Source organism: Bactrocera oleae, chromosome 3 (assembly GCF_042242935.1).
Source record: "Bactrocera oleae isolate idBacOlea1 chromosome 3, idBacOlea1, whole genome shotgun sequence".
Classification (NCBI taxonomy): Eukaryota; Metazoa; Arthropoda; class Insecta; order Diptera; family Tephritidae; genus Bactrocera; species Bactrocera oleae.
This window is the reverse complement of record NC_091537.1, coordinates 6,194,382-6,217,714: the sequence shown is the minus strand read 5'-3', so window position 1 is coordinate 6,217,714 and position 23,333 is coordinate 6,194,382. Positions and strand designations below refer to the sequence as shown.

General features: G+C 31.6%; 1 protein-coding gene across 15 annotated transcripts in view; it reads left to right on the top strand.

The window, feature by feature from the left end:
• Nucleotides 1–23,333, top strand: part of LOC106617660 (platelet binding protein GspB) — a 93,947-nt gene that overhangs the window by 57,350 nt on the left and 13,264 nt on the right. For all 15 annotated transcript variants that reach the window (XM_070107357.1, XM_070107351.1, XM_070107356.1 and 12 more), the window contains exon 6: nucleotides 17,192–17,216. The gene's annotated coding sequence lies outside the window, so the exon portion shown is untranslated. The remainder of the gene's footprint in view (nucleotides 1–17,191; nucleotides 17,217–23,333) is intronic.

Sequence of the window (23,333 nt, the reverse complement as noted above, 5' to 3'; positions counted from 1 at the left end):
TTGCTGCGCACATGACGACGCCGCCGCTGCGACATCTATTTCACGAAAATTAGTTCAAGATCAGCCGCTGCCACCACTGTGAGGCTGTGTGAAATTCTTTGGAGTTTTGCGCCGCTTGCACTCAACTAAATGCATTGCATAGCAAGAATCATTCATTACAACAACTACTGCAGCGCATGTTTGTTGTCAAAACCAACAATCGCCGCAAATCGATGCATGTCAACCTTGTCCCTGAGGCGTTTTTGCATTTCAAAGCGCTACAATATGTGCGCTTACTGTCAGTTTGACATTATGAAGCTACTCATACTCATACATGTATGTTTTAGTGTGTGTGTGTGTATGTGTATGGTTTTTATAGGCATATCTGCTAATGCATTTCTGTTTGTTCACTTCTATGCAGCTCTGCTTAGTTTCATTCCAAGTGCGTGCGTTGTGATTTTATTTCTCTTTCGGTTATGTGAATCACCTTCGATTTTGGTTGCAGCTGTAGCAGCAGCATACACAGTGTTTATTATTCAGCAGTTTGCTAGCTTAGTGCCGTACACAGTTGGTGTCTGCCAAATGTGGCCGCCGCAGTTGCCATATTTGCGTAATATCTATGCTTTTTGGAATGCATGCCTCTGTGCTTGCAACCCCTTTTGCGTCGCTCTCCAAAATTGGAACAAATAGAAATCAGCTTTGTATATAGAAATGTGGTTTTTGTTCGTGTTTTGAGGAGGAGGCTTGTATATACAACTTACTTTTTTTTTTATTTTATGAGTGAAAAAATTAATTCAATTTAATAATTTTCATTTTTGAGATATTTTAAAACCAGAAAATTAGTAACTAGTTTTGAACTAATTATTTTGAAACTACTTGAAAAGTAGGCTTGAATAAATGCTTTTGAAACTAGTTATTTTAGAGCTTATTTTCGAACTCTGATTGTTAACATTACTAATTAAAGACTTGTTCATAAACGAATAACAATTAACTAAAATAATAACTAGTTGCAATAAAATGGAAAATAATTAAGTAAACCAGTGTAAAACTAGTTAATTTTAAACTAGCTTTTAACTAATGAAATATAGTCGAACCTACCAGTTTTTTCATCAGATAGCATGCCAAAAATAACCAAAATTTTGGGTCAAATTCAATTTCTTTTTAAACGTCCCCAAAATTTTGATTTTTTTCGACCGTAGGTCATTTTACGGATATTTTCCTGGAGAGAGAAAATGATTATGACGTGTTCTTTTAATATGTTTTTTTTTTGTTTTTTCATTTTTTTAAATTTGTTATAAAATATTATATGCATAGAAATCCCCTCCATTGGCTTATTATAGCAATATCTGTCTCTTAACACCTTAATCACGAATATATGTTAATATATATGTAATTAAATTATTATTTATTACCAACACTCTAAAAATCATAAATATTTTGTCTGGGCACACCATTAGCATTTTCTATAAAGTTTTATAGCCTCATTAAACAAACTGGACTTCAAGTACATTTATTTACGCATTAATTGCAGACATCGTGACTGCTTTTGCACACAATTCTGCTGCTGTTGCGAGTTGAGCATAATTTATATTTTAATGCGTTGTGGCTTGTTGCTGCCACAGCCTCAATAATATAAGCAATTTATAATATATATAATGATAACGAAAGCAATTTTGTTGTTCAGGGCAAGTATGCTAATCAAAAGAATTTTCTTGAGAATATAATATAATATTATATATTATATATGTATATAGCAAAAATATTTGTTTTTGTTGCAATACTCGTATTTTCGCACTTATCTTTAAACTATTTCGCTTAAATGTATTATTTTTAATTTTTTTTTTTATTCTTAACTAGTCTAGTATGGACTACAACTAGTTTCTTTTGTACTAGTTAAGTTGTTAGTACATTACGGACTAGTTTCATACATTATTTTTTCTAGCTCTAAAAATAATTTTAAGCTTGATTGCTTTCAAAAATAGTTCAGCACTCTTGTGTAATGTACTAGTCCATAACTAGTTACATGCATTATAACTTGCTTTTATACATTATTTTATTATTAAATTGTATCCCACTCCTATTCAATGTTTTTTTGTAATACAGTCAGTACTTTGACGTACTTACAAATTTAACTAATTATAAGTACTTCAGTACGAAGCATGAAATGCTAATTATAGCGTTCTTGGAAAACGTTACGTAATCGCAATTGTATTGAGAAGTGTGTCGTAAGTAAAGCGATAATTGACTAATTGTGGTTTCACCATGCCACAACAACAAATATACATATATATTTACTTATAAACCATAATAATAATAAACCACATGAGTCACCCTACAAATCTGGGGCACCTGACCCACTGGACCACATATAAGTACACACAAATACGACAGATGAATGACAAATTTATTGAGTAAAACACAAACGAAAAATAGAAGTAAAATCCAGTAAACAGAATAGAACAAAGACCACAAGTGTTCTCCAATTATTGGATAATTACGCGTACCAGAAGGCATTATAGGAAATACACATAAACATTAGAGGTAAAACGTGTCAGCAGCCACCACAACAGCAACCACCAATACCACCAACCAATCATTGACTATTTTTGGTGAGGTTATAAAGAAAAAAACCTTTTTAATGTGAAAAAAATTGTGCTTTTTTGGCAAGAATTGACTGACTAATTTATGACTGCAGTGTGCACTCTTTTCTTATTTTTAGCTGTTTTTGTAAATCGATGTCTTCTGTAGACACACAGCACCCGAACGCGCCATTATGACGCAAACGTCTGTCCAATCAGCGACAATAACGCCATATGTGGCGCTGCTGCGCTTATGAAAAGTGCGATTAATTTCACAAAGCAAAATAAAACGCAATGAAATTGTGGCAAAAAACAATTGCGAAATACACAGCGTACAACCACAATATGTGAACTGAAGAAATAAGGCTATATTCTATGTGCCAGCACGCAGCTTGGCCTTCATCGCGCTAAAATAGGTTAAATAGCTGTCGCAATGTTGTTCGCCTTTTTGTAGCCCGGCGCTCTCCACATCACACCGCTCCGCGCTGTTCTGCTCGCATTGCTTTGTCCTCTGCTTAGTTGCTGTTTGCTGGCTGCCGGCAGCGCGCTAGTTTCCTTTGCCATTTTGCTTTATTTCACGCCTTTCAATGCAACGCAATGCAGCAACAAACGAAATGACCTCATGCTGTGCGTAATTATACTACATACAAACATATATGTACATACATACATAAGTATATCTTGCTAGCTATCGTGTATGTGTGCCTCAATCGCAGCAGCCGCGCTTAGTGATCGGTGATCGATGCGCCTCGAGCGCTGCTCTGCTTTGCTCTGCTCTGCTCGTTTGTTCTGCTTTCCAAGCCTAATCAATTATTAAAATATGGCATTGTGAGTTGTGTGCGATGGCGGGCAATGATAGATTGTGGTGTAGTTTGTATTGGTGATGCCAAAATATCTTATTTTAGTTGTTATTAAATGGTACGGGCGTCCATTTACATATATGACATACACCGTGGTAAAATGAATTCACCATGTTCAGTTTATAAAAACAACAATAACGTCATTAGCATTTAATAGCTAAGCTTATGCATATAGTATACACATATACATATAAGCCACCTACTAGACCTATCTGAACTACTAAATAACCAATAACCACAATTTACCAAATTATTAAATAACAATGCTCACTCAAAACAACAACAAAACATATAATAAAACTAAATCCAAAAAAAATAGATAAAAATTATTATGCCACTGCTTCAATATTGCTGTAATAATTTCAAGCGATATCTATTGACGCCTACTGTTATCAATTACTGTAAACGAAAAAACACAGAAAATGGAGTAGAATTTACTGTTTCAGATACTATTTGTTGCGTTTGAATATTTATTATGCTACACAATGCTGCTTTGTTGCTGCTTTTAAGCGCCACAAGATAAGCTGCGCATTGCGGCAGATAAATGCTGGCTTAGTCACAGCTGAGCTCAGCAGCTCATACATATATATGCTTTATAGATTGCATATATGTAATATATAATTCATCTACTTTGCATTATGTATGAAACTAGCAGCATTTATTATCGCTTACAAGCAAATCGCGCACGCTCTCTCAGCGTTTACTAATCGTATTGCAAGCAATTACATTTCAGCCAGCATTGTCTGCTGTCTGTCTGCCAGGAAAAGTGTGTCACACACTTGACTCGAGGCCTTTCATGGCTAAGATAATAATATTAAATTAAACAAAAGATATAAAAGGCAATAATTTTTGTGCTCAGATATAATCAAGGTGGTGTTGAAATAAATAACATAAATTTTAGTTATATCTTATAAATCTGTAAAAGGTATTTTATATAGCAGTAGCGGTATATGTTTATGTACATATACAACTGGAGCACAATAAATTGATAAGCCAATAAATCTTAAATAAAATATAACGATTTACTCAGATTATATTATATTATATGTGATATATTAGGTCGCTATTGATTCGCTGGGTTAAATAATGACGGTATTTGGCTAAAAATTAACAGGAAAAAGTGTTGAAAAGTATATCTGCCAGCAGCTTAAAACCTTGTGAATTATTTTATTTTCCAAAAAAAAATTTATTGGACATTTTAATACGATATACGACGATATGACGGAAAATTAAAAAATTAAACTTGAGTTTCGCTCCAAAAAAATTCAAAAACAAAATTTAAAAAATTAAAATAAATTTTTTAACACTCTTCTAAACCGAAAAACTCATTACTTTTACTTTTAGAACTCCTTTTATTACAAAATTTTCAGTCTTTCAAGCACTAGTATAATAAATGTTGCCTACATTTCGGCGCGCATACAAAATTCGAAACGGTTTCAATAAGAGATAAAAAACCGATTAAAACTTATTAATGAAAATTAAAGATAGGAAATTAAAAAAATATATCGCTTGCTATTTAAAAATATACTAAAAACTATCAAGCTATACAATTGCTTGGCTCGTGCAAGGATTGTTCTACACGCTGTCCTACATACATATTTCTATATATTTTTTAATTGTATGTATTCAGAAAGTGCCAACATACTTATAACGCCATCCTTTGCTGATGAAACTCATAAAAACACTTCTGTTAAATGCTAAGCCGGAGAGCGTGAACACTAATACTGACTGATATTATTTTCCAACGGCATATGTAGTAAACGTAAATGCAGTCATAAAAACACCCCTGCAAGTGGCAGTAAAAGAAAAAGCTTAAAAGTTGTAGCTTTTCTCTGCCGCCGTTGATAATGCACGGGGCAGTGAAAATTTTCCATTTGAAAAAATTTCAATTTAAGCGAATAAGTTGAGTGCCTCAAGCAGATTTTACACTTGTTTCTGCTTTTTTATTATTTTTGCTATGCATTTTCACGTTATCAGCTTTTAAGCTAGAAAAACTTCATATATGTTTAGGTATTGATATCACATAAAACTTTCATATAATAAAAGAAAATTTCGAAATAGTATAAATATGTATTTTTTTATATGACATAGCTAATATAACTTATATATAGTTTTTATTATGTGCGAATTTTTTTTTATAAAAACGACTTTTTATGTCTTTGAATTCAGTAAAAGCTGCTTCAAATAATATATTATTAACTTGCAGGGTGTGCATGGCGTATGAGTAATATCTGCTATATACAAATACCCAAAAATAACAATATCAGAAATTTTTTTGGGGTCCACTATATGCAATTTGCCACCATATAGTTCATTAAGAGGGTGGCTTAATTAACATACCAAAAAATATTGCCTACATTTAGGATCATGTTGCATAAAAGTGCATGGCTTTAAAAAAAATGATAACTCTATCATCTTAGTTCACTGTAGATACATATTTTGACATAAAATTTCTATATATACATATAGACTATACACAAGCGCTTCTTCCGCACCTCAAAGCGGTAAAAATTTGTTGCGAATGACAAAAAACATTTTTATAGCCAACTTGCAAGCGCATAATTTTATAGTTCGCTATTTCCTTTCTTTCAACTTCTTAACTACTAATATTATGCTCTGCAGCCTTTTTTTATCATATATTTTTTTTAATTTTTGCGAATGACAAAAAACATTTTTATAGCCAACTTGCAAGCGCATAATTTTATAGTTCGCTATTTCCTTTCTTTCAACTTCTTAACTACTAATATTATGCTCTGCAGCCTTTTTTTATCATATATTTTTTTTAATTTTTATTTTTTTTTTAAATATGCTTTAGCACTTTTCTAGGGCTGCAAACATAAATGCACTCATACACTGAACGCTATTATATACATTTATAGTTGTATTTATGTATATAAGAGTAATATATAACTCCTGCAGTCATTTTTATAAGCCATATCTATTTCACGCAGAGCAAACACTCTGGGTAACATATACACTAACACATACATATGGACACATATATAGTACACACACATAACAAAAAACTGTTGGTGACACAGCCACTTCCTCAATTATTTCCGTTGTTGTTTTTTAACGTTTTTCTTGCTTGTATATAGGTACATTTTTTTATTCCACTTCGTATATGTGTTTGTATGCATGTTTGCACTTGACAGCGCGCACAAGTCGAATTGGCTGTCATTTTTATTTTGTTAAGTAAATATTTTATTGTTTTCTTTATTACGCTTACACACATTGCATAGATCTCTGTGAAATACGTGTTGGCAGGCATGAATGTGTGTGTGTGCAGGCAGCTATCAGATTATGGCATAGTGGCGTTAAAGAATATTTATAAACGAATTTTTGATAGAAATGTTGGTGCACAATAACAAAGCACATACAAAGCTATTGATACTGTATTTTTTGTATGAAGGTTGTTGTTTTTGTTAACATTTTCTGTATAATCTAGAAAAATTGTCAACATTTTAGCTCGGTTGAACGGTGCACCTAGACGTATGCAGCATTTCGAGAAAATATTGTATTTACAGAATAGAAAGGAAAGTTTAAGTATGCTGTAAAAGTTTAGGAAACTAGTAAAAAAGTAACCAGATTAACTAAATTGGTTATTTATATAGTATTTCATTAAGGAAAACTAAAATTAGAAAATTGTTTGTGTGGCAACTATATGCTATAATAAACCGATATCGGTAGTTTCGACAAACGAGCTACTAGTATAGAAATTTACAACAATCAAGCAAATATTTTTAGTAAATATTTCTTAAATCAAATTTATTTAAAATATTAAGCTAGCGTATGATTAATTCGCGGACCAACATCTAGTAATGCACAAATATTTTTTAAAACAGAACAGAAATGCTCTAAAAGCACACGTATTTAATTTGAAAGTAGTTTGCGCCCGAAGGTATGCTATAATAATTTTTGACAAAATTATATCAAATAATTTAACCTATTACTCTAGTAAGTAAAATAAAATCAGTATTTTTACACAATAGTCTGATAATTGTTTTTATTTCAGATTGTCCAATAAAATAGGCAGCAAATTTATAGAAATTTTCAATTTTTTTCCTTCTTTTTTATTTTTTTTTGGTATCTTATTTATCATATTTATTACAATTCAGTTAGCAATTCGCTTAGCTCCACCAAATTTCAGCTTTAATTTGATTTATTTTTCAAAATATATTGTTGAATTTAATTTCTACACTCTCTTACTGTGTACTTCTCTAGTTTGTTGGTCGACCACAAATCAACTCCAAAATGTGTAGTGGTGTCCCAATTATATTTAAAGCCTAAAGGTATGCTAGTTAAATTGCATTTACTCGTAAATTGCATTTAGAATCGAAGTTGTGTAAATTATTTGTTAATTTATATAGATATAAACGAATATGTGAAACCTTCTACAAAATAATCTATTAAACAAGTTACACGAAAAGCAGCTTAACTTTACTTAAAATCTTATAAATTTCTTACATGCAGTAAATTTTGTGCCATTAGCTTATATATATATGTATGTATATGTGCAACAACAACTACTTAAAAATCCCTTTCATTTTCATACTTGCTGCATGCACTCGGTTTTGTGGCATGCGACAACAGCTACGCACATACAAATATATGTCGCATTGTAATTGTTGCACACGGCCATGCGTGCGTGAGTTTCATATATGCATATATATATATATATATGTAGATATATACGTATATACATACTTGTGTCGCACTGAAAAAGCAACATTGTTGCAACAAATTGAGCAAACTACGCTTGCTGCAAGATGTGTTGGCCGACTGGTACTGCAACAGCAAAAACAACAACAACAATCATGAATCATGCAATTCCTACAGCAATTTGTTCTTATTCTCCGCTCTGCAATTTTCTTTTTTCGTTTTTTTTTTCGCTAGTGCCACTGCCACATGTTGTACGTTGCACTGTTATAGCTGTTGTTAGTGTACTCAAACTCGGCACCCTAACATGATATTTGCTAAAAAGTGCGGAAAAACCTAAGACTGAGTGTTAAAATGAAACAAGTATGGTATATATACATAGTGATACTATATAGTACATGTGTAACTGCTTGTTGGCGCACTCAAGTACGCTAATACACACGCCCTAAAACAATGGCAGTGCACAAGTAAGGCAACAGGATCTCATATGAGCGCACACGCATCCGAATATATACCGTTAGTATACCCGTTATATTCATAGAAATAAATTAATTTCACTACTTGTACAAGTAAGTACTTTGTGATGTTTTTCTGCTTGCTTTCCGCTTGTTTATTTACAGTTCAGCGTGCAATCAGAGTCTGCATTTTCAAGTTTTGCTTTCTACCCATTTAATATGGCTGAGTAGAGAACGACAAAAAGTTTATCATGAAAATCAGCTAATGTCAGTTATTTATTTAAAGTACTATTTGGAATAAAAAGCTTTTACACTCGAAAGTATTATATTCATTATAAGATTATATGTGCTTTCGTAAATTTAAAATAACATGTTCCAATTTATTTTTTGAAATATATCTCTTTCATATTTCCATTTCTTTTAACTATAACTCGCTCTATTCCTTTTCTTTAAAGGCCTTTTTGAATGTAAAAGCTACTTTAAAATAGCATTAAAAAGCATTAAGTACAAAAAAAAAGAAAAAGTGCACATTTTCTAACAGGACATTTCAAAAACTTTAAAACACTCTCTAAAGACTTTCTGACAATGAAGAGAAGTAAAAATAGGCTAAAAAATAGTATTAAACAGTTTTGGACAGAACTCGAAAAGCTCTTTGAAAGCTCATCAAAATATTTATAAAGCTTTAAAATGAACTGTATGAAAGCTTTTAGACAATCAAGACATTTGGAGAACTTTAAAACAAATTCTGTGAAAGCTCTACTCATTTCAGTGAAAACTCTTTTTATAAATGAAATTCATTCACAAGTGAACTAGTAGTAAATAACATGTTTATTTTTGCGTAAAAATACGAGTAAGCCATAAAGCTTTCACATTTTCTCATGCAACACTTATCTAACATATTTACACAACACATAAACATGTATATACTCTTGTTTGTTCATATATTTGCGCTTAAGCCACAAAACTCTTTCCGAGCAATTAAATCAACCCTTTTCCCCAGCAGCTAATACCCTCAACAAATATGCTCTGCACACCTGCATTCACCTACTACTATATATATATACTTATTCAGCGGCTTTCGTGTGTAATGAATGAATGTCAATGCAACCACACACGCACCACATATCCACTCATCGACCATTCTGGCTTGAAAGCACTTCTAAAAAAAAGGGTTGTGTTTACGCACTGTGGTGGTCGGGTGTGTCGTGCCTTGCCACATCGTGTGGGCCGCAAGGTCAGCAAGAAACGAAAAATTGAAATTTTCAAATAGCCGTTGGCGTTGAACTGAAGAATGAGCCTTACAAAAATGATGAATGTGAATGAAATGGAAATTGTTATTGGGAAATAGTTTAAGAAAATAATACTGAAAAAAAAAAAAACGAAAATGTGTGTTTCAGTTTTTGAGGGCAGTTGGTAACAAAAGCAAGTAGAATGAGTTCAACAGCCATGGAAATTCCGGTGCCTTTGGTGTAAATTTATTACCATTGGGCCTACTTCTTTGTTTAATTTATTAACTTGTTGTTAATTTCTGTTATGTTGTTCCATATTTTTTGGCGTTTGCAGCTCGTAAAGAACTCTATAACTTTTTGGTTTCCATATTGTCAACACAAACTTTTTGTACTATAAAATCTATACTTCGTCTAAAATATTATTTTATACAAATATATATTACAGCCACTATACAAAATTTGGCATTGAAAATTAGCCAAGCTATCGCTACAATCTCCAAACAAATTGTTCAGATCGCACAGCTATAGCATATAGCTGTCATATAAACGGGCCTATCAAAATCAAGATAAAGATCTTTGGAAACCTTTTTATGCTATAGGAAATGGCATTGTGCAGGATATATAGTTAAAATATATTTGTCTTCTTTTCTAATACTTTTGAGGTATATTATTATTATTACATTTCTTGCTATATGCTTCTAGTAGTTTCTTCATATATCTCATCATTTCACATTTTTCTATATACATACATATTTTCATAATTTATTTTTGTTCCACCATATAAATAAATATTGACTGCATTTGACAGTCGCCGCTGTCAACTAAACTCTCGATAACGAGAAAATATAAATTCAATGGCGAAAGAGTTGTCGAAGCAAAAAAATGTCTATAGCTGTCTAGAACTTGACAGCTTTATCCCCTTTTTAGCAGCAACTTCCTTTGCTAAGTGGCAGGAAATATTTCTAAACACATTAAAAAAATACTTTGAAGCGCTCAACGCACAAGCAAACACAGCTAAAAGTCTGCATAAATATACTTATACACGTATATATATTATTTACATATGATTGTATATATGTGTGCAGGATAATATCTACATATTATGGCATATATGTGCGTGTTAAGCATGCAAAACACTTGGCAGCCCAACTGGTCCACCATAAAGCAAAAACAAATCTTACTCAGGAAAGCGAAAAGTTTTATAGTAATTTTTTTTTAATGTTTTTTGAAGTGAACTTTCTTGTGTGTATGTGTGGGTTATAAGAGAAGCACCATTTTGTTTGACTATACAATTTTTATATATTTATTTGAATGCTTATACATACATATATCCTTCGGAAAAGCTTTAACATTTTGTTGTTTTACTCATTTGTTTGCTAGCGGGAGACCGCTCAAAGAATAACAGCTTGTGCAACAAAAAAGACAATGTGTAAACTGATATAGTCTTTATTGCAAATACATTGACTTCCGTTGTCCCAGTAAGTAAATATGATTGGTCTTATTTTCCATTCACATTAATATCAATTTCATTGCGTGTGCGCCGTGAAGTATGCTTACATTTTTCTTATTTTTGCGTATTTTGTTTTAGTTGTCATTTGTTGTTGTTGTTTATATATAATTTTTTCATCTTTACTTCTTTTCTAATGCTTGGCCGCTGCTTGGCATTTGTTGATACTTACAACTTCATTCACTTTGTGCTTTATCAGCCTTTTTTGCTTTCAGCGGTTTCTTTGAAGGATTGCTTTGGCTTTTCATTGTGCAAATAAAGAAAATATATAAAAGTGTTTGTGTGTGTATGAGATGAGTTTACTTTAGTCAGCTTCTTAGTTTTTTTCTGATATATATAGTTTTTTTCTTTTTGCTCCTTTTTAAATTGTTTTATCTTTATTTATGTAGGTTCTTCTGTTACTGTGGCAACTTTTAGTTTCCCACTCTTAAGTATCAATTTGATTTTTAATATAGAACTGGAGTTGAGTTGCAGAGTTGAATTTTTTTTTATTAAGTCGTTGATATTTGTTTTGAAATAGAATGTTAATGTTAGTGTAATTATCTCTCTATCCATTTCTATTCTTATGTAATCATACGTTTGGCCGTGTGTACCAACAAAGACTATCAAGCACTTGAAAGATAAAAAATATATACAAATAATATAAATCTTGTTTTTAATGGGAAGGTCGTGCTCTTATTAGTTCAAGACAAGAATAGCCCTTCTAAAATGAATCTACAAATTATATGAAATCAATCGAAGACATTTTGCACATAAACATCTGTCTCCATAAAAAAAATTTGCCGTCCAGATTTGAGCTTAAAGTCTATTATCCACTTTAAGATCTGGTATTAGCATTAATAAGGTAACATAACAGACATTTACATAGTATCTATGTTCGAGACTAATTCTTCTTCTTAAAAACCAACTTAAATTTCCCTCGGATATTTTCTTCACTTTAAGTGGGTGTCTAGTCTAGAGGCATGAATTTCAGATTATTTTTAAAGTGTCACAAAATAAAAGGCACTATATATTTTGACTAACCTTTTTTGCTTGTAGTTATTTATTAAGATAACAAAATTCAGGCAAAAGCACAAAATAAAATTAGTTAAAAGTTTCAAAAATTAGCAGCTTATAAAGTAGGGGGGGGTCTCAAAAAATTGGTACGTGACTATACCCACGATTTCAACCCTCCTAGCAATATGAAACAAAAAAAATAAAAGTAGTAATCTACAAGAATGTCGCAATGTCTGGAACTACAGACAAGTTTAAAAAACATATTTTTACGAAATGGCACTGTCTAAAAAACAAAAAAAAAAAATTTTTACCACTTTTTTTGACTGTTTCGAATTTTTTTAAAATATTAAAAATTTAATCCTGTGGATATGGCTAGTTCCAGATATAGACAAGCCTATAAGGAAGACTCTAAAAAAAATCGAAGAAAAAAATCGTGTTTTTTTATTTCTAGACTAAAATACCCCCTTAAAAGCTACTATTTGCTAATTATTTCAAATAGAAAACAAGAGAATTCATCATTATGAGCATAAATATATATAAGATACTGCTTTACACGCCTATTTTTGTTGTAGCAGTAGAAAATGAAGTAATTTCGATGACAGTCCTTGGCCGGAAAAAAATCCGAGTCCATTCCGGTTACTTAGAACCGACTGTCGTGGGAACGGGCTTTACACCCCACTTAACTCTTGCTTTATTGAACCTAATTGCTCCCATAATAGCGTTGAAATTTAAACCAATTTTATATTTGTGATTATTTTGTATTAAATATTTTATTAAAAAATATTTACAAACAAATATTTTATAATTTTCACAAAATGTACAACAACTTCTGTCAATATTAACGATTAGCATAAACTTGCTGTTGCCTTCTGACTACTTCTGTGGCTCTAACATTTGCTTAACAGTTATGCTGTTACTTAACATTCTTGCAAACTGCTTGTTTAGAAGCAGTCTTTGGAGCACTTACCATCAGTAAGAATGGATGTTAGTCACATTTCACCAATGCAGACAACACTGAGGAAGAGCGAAGCCGTAGATATAAAACATATAAAGAGTCCAAATACAGACGGAAAACTTCAATGGACCAAAACAGCAAGAAGAAAGCAATTGCTGTAAGAAATGATGCTACATCAACTCAGCAACAGCATTTCCACAAGAGAGCGTTTGAGAGAGCAATCCAAGAGAAATGCGCACTAATTATACTCGTCAAAAGCAGAAAACACAAAAGCGTGCCAACAGCGGCCGCTGCAGACAACAATGTTAAGCCAACAGGAGCAACAGCGCAAGCAGCAGGACACAGCAAAAGCAAGAGCAGCAGCAATTACAGTTGCGACCAACATTAACAACAGCAGCCCATCTAAAAGAAGAGTCCATCAGCATCAGCAATTGTTAGCTGCGCTCAGTTGTTGTTGGACTGCAGAAGTGTCGTGTTGTGGCAACGTAGAACGCTAAAGGATCAATTTCGAGCAACCAAATAAACATTTAAGCAAAATTATAAAGAAGTAAATGTAAGAAGTGAGTGCTAGTATTTGGTAGTTGTGTGTGTGTGTGTATCATCTTATAGCGAAGAAATCGCGTAGAAGTGAGCGCCTGCATTTGAAGAGCGAAAATATTGTGTGAGCGCCGAAAAGAGCGCCAAACAAAAAACGATAAATCTGCCGAAAAAACGGAAATAAAAGCGAGCATATGCAAGCAAGTGTTGAAAGTTCTTTTCTTCGATGTTTTTTGAGTTCGCCTTAGCTACAACGCATGACAAGTGTGAAATTCAGGTTTTTGCATAAGTGCGTTCAGCTATTGATAGCATAGCGTGCGTGGCAATTTTTAACAGTGACAGCAAACAAATAAGTGATACGGCTGTTGTGGCATTTCGTGGACACTTTTTTACTTTTTTGTGTTTTTTTTTTTTGGTTTTTTTTTGTAATTGTACGGAAAATGTGTTGCATGTGAAGTGAATGTTAGAGGTTGTTTGCATGTGCCATATGCATTTGCGGAAATTTCCGTTATAAGATTACGAACTTGAAAAGCACAAGGACTTCAGAAATTATTTTTATTATATTATTTTTATTTAAAAAGTATTATTCACTTATTTATTTTATTATTAATACAAATGCTATAGAATATTTTAATATAATATTTTTGACGCATCGTCAATAAACGATTTTTGACTAAGCGAAAGGATCATTCATATCCTCTAAAATATAGAAATTTACAAGCCGGTTAAAAACATCTTCACCTGTCTGTGAAAATCCAACCAAAATGTTATTTAACAAATACATATATAATTAAAATACATATATAATTAAAATATCAAATATTAAAAAAAAATTATTTAAAAAATAATTAGCTTAATTGATCCAATTTCAAAGTTTAAGGTTTTTTTTTCTCAAAACTTGCCATTACTAAATCATTTTTCTAAGGAAAAAGTTTTAAATTTTATATATTTCAAGCGAAGTAATGTTAGAGAAAGCGAAAATTATGTGGAAAAGAAAAATTTCTCTAATTTTTTCATAAATGAACACCGAAGGCATTACAATCAATTTTGTCAGTCCCGTGATTTCGGGATTTAAACACTGTACTTTTCGGGACTAATTCGGGATTTAATATAATATTTTTTTAACTATACTTTTATTTTTATTTATGATATCATATGATGAAAATATCATAAGCTTGTGGTACCGAAAACCCAAAACTTCAAATCCGTGATTTCAGTATTCCAAACTTCAACAAATTCCGTTGAAAGCATATGAATATAAAAAAATGTTAACACTTGTATTTTTGGTCACCAACAATGATAATTGTTTGACGCTACAGTTCTATAGTTTCTTTATTTTCGCCTTATCTTCTGTTTTTGCGATTTTCGCATTTCGGTTATGTAACAAAATGCAACCAAATAACAAATCTTCAACCCACAACTTAAACTGCTGAGTGAAACCCGTTATTAGCAATATCACCGCCGCTGCTGCTAATATTTGTCGTCTGTTCACTTGTGGCTGTTGTCAGGCGTCTCGTTAGCTGGTTGCTTAGTAATAGTAAATAGTAGTTTTCTCGCCAATACGACTCAAAGGAGCAGTGTTTGTGCCCCAGAGGCGTTCAATTGAATAACACTGAGCTGTCCTATTACTTGAAAAACAAACTGTTGACTTGTTTTGGATACATTAATATCTACAGGCACAAAGTTTTCCAGTCAATTGTCAGGAGCGACACTTTAACCGCATTTTTTCATGGATTTGCTTTGAGTTTAACTTTTCAATTGAAGACGCTGCGCTGGTTTGTCTGAGTTGTTCCCATTTTTCTTTTCCTTTAAAGTGTTTTGCGATTATCTCACGTTTCTCGCATTTCAACTTTTTTGTACTTTATCTTTTTGCTTTGCTATTACCCGCCAATTTGCCGTCTGTTACTGCTACATTTGGGTTGTCGTATTTCCGGTGTTTAATTTTCGATTTCCGCCGTTGCCATTTCCAATCATTTTATTTGCACAACAAACAAGAAACTTTGCTTTTTTACTTTGATTTGCTATTTGTTTATCCATTTAGGCGTATTTTTCTCGCTATTCTTTGCTTTCTTATTTGCTTACCTGCAATGCTGATAACTGAGCAACCCACCAACTATTGGCGAGTGATGTTGCTTTGCTTTCCGCTTGTTTAGTGCTGACGCAGCGACAACTTAATTTAGAAATCTGCAAAAGTTCAAAGTGTTGTGCGACACTCAATTTCGAAAGTTTACCGTTTGTTCGGTTTTTGATAAGTTCAGCTATTTTACGCTGTTTAGCTGTAAGGCGTTGAAACTTCAAAGTGCTAAACTTTACCAAACTTCTCAAATGACTCAAATAAAGTGTAGCACACGGTGCAGAGACTGTGAGTTTAAAGCATTTGGTTATTTTTTCAATAAAATAAATATATGTTTCAAAATTTTAAAAAATCGTCAAAATTTATTTCAAAGAAAAATTAAAAATTATTTAAATACTTTTATTTATTTCAAAAACAAATTTCAAGTACACATATAAAACCGTCAAAATGTAAAAAAAAATTTCGAATAATTTTGAAAAAATTTGAAACCCTCTACGTTATCTGAAAGTCATTTAAAAGTCAAAACTTAAAAAGTTATACTACACTACCTACAAGCTAGCAGTTTGAATAATTTTAAGCGTTTCTTGCTACAATGAGAATTGACAGAGTTGCCAATGTTACAAAAAAAAATTTTTTTTTTTAATTTTTTTTAAATAAACTTAATACATATAACTTGTATAAAAAATAACAAACCGAAATAAAATTATATACATTACTAAACATTTAGTGTTATACAAAATAATTTCGTAGCTTGGCAACACCAAAATGCAAAATTATTGAAGTAAAACTATTTTGCCTTAAATAAAATATTTACACATCAATAAAAATTATATATTAAATTATTTCGCATAATTTTATATTATGTATTTTATAACATATTTTTATGGTTGCCAAACAGGAAAAAATATAAATTTTTTTCATTCTTAATTTAACTCGAAATAATATTTTTACTTAAAATTTTTTAAATATATGTTTTTATAAATTTCGACAGAGTCTTCAAGCATGAAAAATAATTATTAAAAAAATTAGGGTTACCATATTAAAAATTATTTCTAGAATATTTTCGATAATAACAAATATGTATTACAGAGTTACCATATACATATGTCTAAGCATAAGTGCAAGCAAGTAGAAAATAACTGTCAACTAAATCATAAATTTCCAATTTGTTATATAATATTTTTTTGGTAAATTCCGTTCTTACTTTAATTTAGCGTTGTTCAACATCTGTTTGCCAACAGTTAATACCACAATGATTATTTATAATTAGCATATTTGAGCAAACATATAGTTTTTTTGTATAAATCTACAATATTTTAAGCCTCATACTAATTTCATTTTTTTTCTTCTTCCTCTTGCAGCCTTTAAACAAGCGCCAATAGTGTGGTAAGTTACAAAAAAAATCAGCATTAAGCACGAATGCAACACAAACACTTATTTTAAATTATGAAATTTTAATACACAAAAAAAATAATGATTTGAAAATGCATAATTTCCAACGCCACTTTTACATAATTTATGTGTAGAGTAAATTTTTTCCATAAATATTACGCGCATAAATTAGTAATTAGTTACGTGAGCGCACAAATGTTACGTATACGCCACGCCAGGCACAAATTATTTGCTTACATTTACACAACAAACGATTAGTGTAAATAGAATATTTGAGTTTATTCACTAAATTAACGCTAAATTAACGTTTTTAACTCAAACAATTACACAATAAATTATTGAAACAACAACAGGGCAGAGTAAACAAAAGATGAAAGAAATTATGGAAGCGAAGTATAACCCACAAAACTACTTACATATATGCTTTTTTGGGTGTATATGAAATTATATACTTGTTTCTATACAAGAACAGCTGCATATTTACGTGTTTGTAGAGATTTGGTCTGTATATAAACAAATATGTGCAGTTGTACGTTTCCGTATTTGTTTGTGTTGGTTGCCATGCAATTTGAAACCGCTGGTCGCAACTGTTAATTATACCCGCGCATGCCTTGCCAAATATCGATGTTAATGAACTTAATAATTCATGCTGTGACAGTGGCAAAAGGATATACACATGCATACAATTGCATGCGTATTAAGCGAAACTGTGAAATGGACATAATATACAAACATACATTAGTTGGAGTAGCATATGTTTATGGTAAGGTGCTTAGTTGAAGATTCTTTGCGATTCTATTCAAATTTGAGGGGTTAATTTTGCCCTACCTTTTCGATTATTGATGATCTAACCTCACATACATAAGGTTGTAAGCTTAAAATGTCGGAATCACAGATACTATAGCATATAGCTGGTCGCACAACGTCAAGTCCTTGTATGGAAAACTTTTTTGTCTCACTAGATATCTTCACGAAATTTGACTCGGATTATTCACTAAGACAATGCTACAATCTCCGAATATATTGTGCGGATCAGACCACTATAGCACACAGCTGCCATACAAACGGATCGATTAAAATCAAGATAAAGATATTTTTAAACTCTTTTTTTGTTCTAAGAAATTCAACTGTTAAGGATATTATAGCTTCGATGAAACCGAAATTAAGGGTATTTCTTATTTTTCTTTAAAAAAGATTATATTTCACTCCCTCTCTCCTTCGGATTTTGTGTTTGATATGTATTTATATATTTAATATACATCTACTTGCAATCGCGTAAAGATAAATATAACATATATGTGTAGTACTGTGATTACTTTTATACCTTTAATATATTATCACATACAAGTATGCAATTACTTCCTCACACATCTATCTACAATATTACCAAACCGCATGGCTACTTGCATTTGCACTACGCCTGCAGCCATTTGCTTACGCATTATGCGCTTCGGTGCCAAATTTTATTAGGCCAATTAAAAATTTAGTAGTAACAAACCAGCGCCAACAGCACAGATCGACATATAGTAACAACAACAATAAGTAGCAATAGCGATAGGCGAATAATAACAACAAAAACAACAAATAGCAATATAATTTCAAGCGCATTTGCAACAACGCACTGCTGGGCTATGACACCCACATGCGTGTATAACAACAACTTCAATCGGGCAAACAAATTTAAGTCAATACATCATGAATTAGTGTGTATGTGTATAAGTAGTTATAATTAGTTTGCAAAATTAACTACTGGTCAGCAGCATGGTGCTAGCGGCTATTGCTGCTAGTAATTACATCAATCCAAACATTTATCTAAAACTTCAAACAGCAGAAAGTTTGGGAAATTATTGAAAAGAAAAAAGAATTGCTAAAAAGCATTTCTGTTGCTTTACACATCTGGTTTTGAAGCGTCAGTTTGAACTTTTAAATTTTTGTATAAAAATTTAAGATTCACATTACTTCATCGATTACCTTTGTTTAATTTTCTACTTTTTGTTATTTTTTTTTTTTTTTGTTTTTGTAAACAGAAAATATTTTGCTAAGGTATTTTTTTCTAAATTAAGTATTTATTAACACTTTACTGCCACATTAAACGACATCTACCGCATACCTCGTGTACACTTATACATAGCGCCAAGTGTTTCGCTTGCAAATTGTGTTTCTTTAAATAACCTACAGTAATAGTCAAACCAAAACATATGTAAAATTATGCGAATCTGTGTTTTGCTTTTACTTTACCCCGCATCTCCCTCCAACCAAATTTTCCACTTACAACACATTTTCATAGCTTCAATATTTATTTCCTGTTGCAGCTCACACTTTTTATGTCTCTTCCACCCCAGTTGCCACTTTACACGTTTTATTTAATAGTCATTAAATTTTTTTCAAAATATAACTGTTTATTCATCGTCAATTTCTTTACATTTCATTAAATGTCATTAACGCGCCCGCTTCTCTGTTCATTACTTTCGAATGGCAGAGCCAGTGCCTTTGAATAGTCATCGCCTTGATTTAACTAGCAGCTAAATAAGCTGAAGCACGCTCAACAACTCCCTGCCTTTTGCCGATTCGCCTTGACACATTTAAGGCATTCAACTGCTCTGGCACTTATTGCAGTGAGCGAATGAATGGAGGCATATTAAGCGTGAAAAATCCACGTTTAGCTACAAATTAAAAAAAAATGCAAATAAATATATAAAGCTTTATTCTTGTATAAAATAGTTGCATGAATTTACTGACACATCCTGTTATTTCCGAAAATCTCCATATGTGAACTGAAGCTATTTTATACGCTCTTTTATTAAAAACGTTCTCATTATTTACATAATATTGGAATAAAAATACAAAAAATCTACAATAAAATAGTACCTCGTTGTTTGACGTGGAATAATCTTCAAGACATAAATATAATTTGTATATTGACAATCCATTTTATTCAAGTTTTCATAAAAATTTGGAAATAAAAAATATTTATTTAAAGAGAAATATAATTGCTATTAAAAATAAAACGCCATCACTACTAGTTTTACCATTTTTATAGGCTTATGCATGCAAACACATATTATTGGAGGTGTGCGACTTTGCTAAAATAAAAGTAACGCTCCTAATGGTAGGCAACATTATTTTAATTATTCTACATAATCTGTACACGACTATAATTACAACATTGATTGTGAACCTAAAAACTAATAATAAGCTAAAATTTCAATGTTGCTTCAATTTTCACAATTTCTGTCAGCGTTAATTCGCCCAAACTTAACATTTACCAAAAAACTCACTAGCACATTAAAATTTACTCTACTCACCGCAATTGGTGCAACTTAAAGTATTAGCTTACCGCACAAGGCGAAGCACGTGGCAATTTACCACAGCTTTCGTTTCCAAACTGTTGCAACCGTCAAACTTTTACGTTTCCTTCCCTTCTAAAGGCTTTAAGGTGCTTGAATAGCAAGGAAATTGCGAGCAACCAAAAAGACAAAAAGGAACAAAAATTTTCTATTTATATAGAAAAAATCATAAAAGCCAAAAAGGAGCGTTAAAATAACAATGTAACGGATATTTCATTAAGGAACAAATTCAACAAATGCCAGAGATTAAAAACATGGCATTAATATTGAAAAAGCAACAAGTTTGTTGCAATAAATGGATTTCGTGGCTTTTCTGCATTACTGAATTAAGCTCAAGAGCCAACGTGTGACTGCCCATGAATTACTCGTATGTAGGTGGTAAATTCGCACGCGTATACATATATTGCAAGATCTTTTTATGCGAATATTTGAATGTTACATTACGTATACGCCAGCGCCCACTCACCAAATTGTCATTTGCTTCAGTTATTACATTTGCAATTCTTAAACGCTTGTTGGCGGCGATGCAAACATTTTTATGCCTTATTGCTGTGTGGATGTTGAGGATAATTGTTGTTGTTGACATTTTCCACGTGTCTTTAGTTCAATAGTTGTTCAAGCAGCATAAATACTTAACATTCAACGTACTTCAAAAAGTAATCTTTTTTTTAATACTTTTGCTTTATTTTAAATATGAATTAGTTCGAGAAGTTGCATTTTATAGTTATTCAAAATATCACGAAAAATAAAATTTAACGAAGTTAACGTTTTTTGTTAACATTTATACTTAAATCAATTTTTTTTTACAAATACAAATAATCATTTTCAAATATCTTATATATTTTTTACATACGTTTTTATATTATATTATACCGTATAAATATATACAACCGTATTAGGTTGAATAATATTTAAAAACTCATTTCAAAATATATTTTTTATTTCTATTTTGAAAATTCGAAGCTTATTAGCTCTCCAAATTGAATAAATAATATTACAATATATCAAGGATACCTGAAAAAGTCTCGTTAATATAAATTGATTAAAGTTATTAAAAAATATTACCTTTAGGTCTTCCATTTCAAAATCCGACATAGTCGCCGGATTTTATGCTCATGATTACTTATATTATTGTATTGTGTATATATGTAAAACCATATGTATATACCATAAACCTCTAAACACTTCCACACATTCATTCCATTTATAACCATTTCTTGTTCTGCAGAGCATTTAGAAAAACGTTTATTTAAATATGTTTTCATTTATACATATGTATGTACAAATATAGTTGTACATATATGGTACATGCTGTACTGTTAAATTACGAATACCTTTGTTTAAAGAAGCCGACAATTAATAATAGCATTCGTAGACGTTATTCCGCAAAAATGGCACCCAACGGACTGCTCAACAGAAATGTTGAATGGAAAGCAATTTGCACACATTTACATATAAATTCATACAGAAAAGTATGTACCTATACATATGCAGGCTTTGTGGTTTTAATGGCATTGTGTTGCATGTTTCTCCCTTACATATACACATTTGTTCACTGTAGGTTTATACCACAACGACTAAATTTTTAATCCGATTAATTACATAGACATATAGAATTTTTGTGGTTATTTTTGTAGGCAACTGCTTTTAAGATTTACTGATACAATGATATATACATATAAATTATTTTGTATAATTAACGCAAGGTAGGAACTCTGGCTAGTAACACACAGAAGAAAACGTATAAATGATCAGCGTGACAAGCTGATTCAATTTTGCCGTGTCGTAGATATGTATATATAGTCCCTCAGTGTTTAAGATATCGATCTGAAATTTTACTCACATCCTTTTCTTCCCAAAAAGCGGTTTTTTTTGTGGCAAACGCCAATCGGACCACTATAAGTTATAGCTGCCGTACGAACTAATCGATCAAGATCAAGTTCTTGTATGGAAAGCTTATTTATTTGACAAGATAGCTTCACGAAATTGCGCATGGATTATTATCCAAGGCTACGCTACAATATCCGAACATTTTTTCGGATCCGACCACTACAGCATATAGCTGCCATATGAACTGACTTATAAAAATTAAGATAAGATCTTTGTATACTCTTTTATGCTATAAGAAATGCACCTGTGAAGGGTGAGCCTAACTGTTGATATGTTTTCTTAAAAAATACTCACTTTAGCTCCTCTAAGTTTCAATAATAAAACAAAGAACATTTTTGCATGGTTTTTTTCTCAACAAAACTATAACGTTTGGCGTTCTAAAATGTCTATATTTACTGTCGCTGATAAAACAAATTAACTCGATTCTTTTTGTCAATAACTGTTATTGTTATTGTTGCTAGCATCCAGTGGTGTCGATTTCAACTCAACATTGACCCAAAAAGCAGACAACCGTCACGTTTTCTGCCTTCCTTCAAGACCTTATGTCTTTCACAACATCTATGATGTTATTATTGCTGGTTTATAAATAGTATGTGTGTATGTATATGTATGTGCATGGATGTGACTGTGGCGACGTAATTGGCAGCAAGAGTGTCCCTGCAGTGCATTTTAGTAGGCCATTCGCCCTTATTGCCAACACATTTGCAACTACTACGAGTATATGTGTGTAAATATGTATGTATGTATGGATATGTACTTGTATAATGAGTTTTAAAATTGGTCAATGTATATAGTATACACATATGTAAAATAACGGTATATATATATGCTTATATGAATACTCTTTTACTTGCCCCCATTTCGTTGCAACACA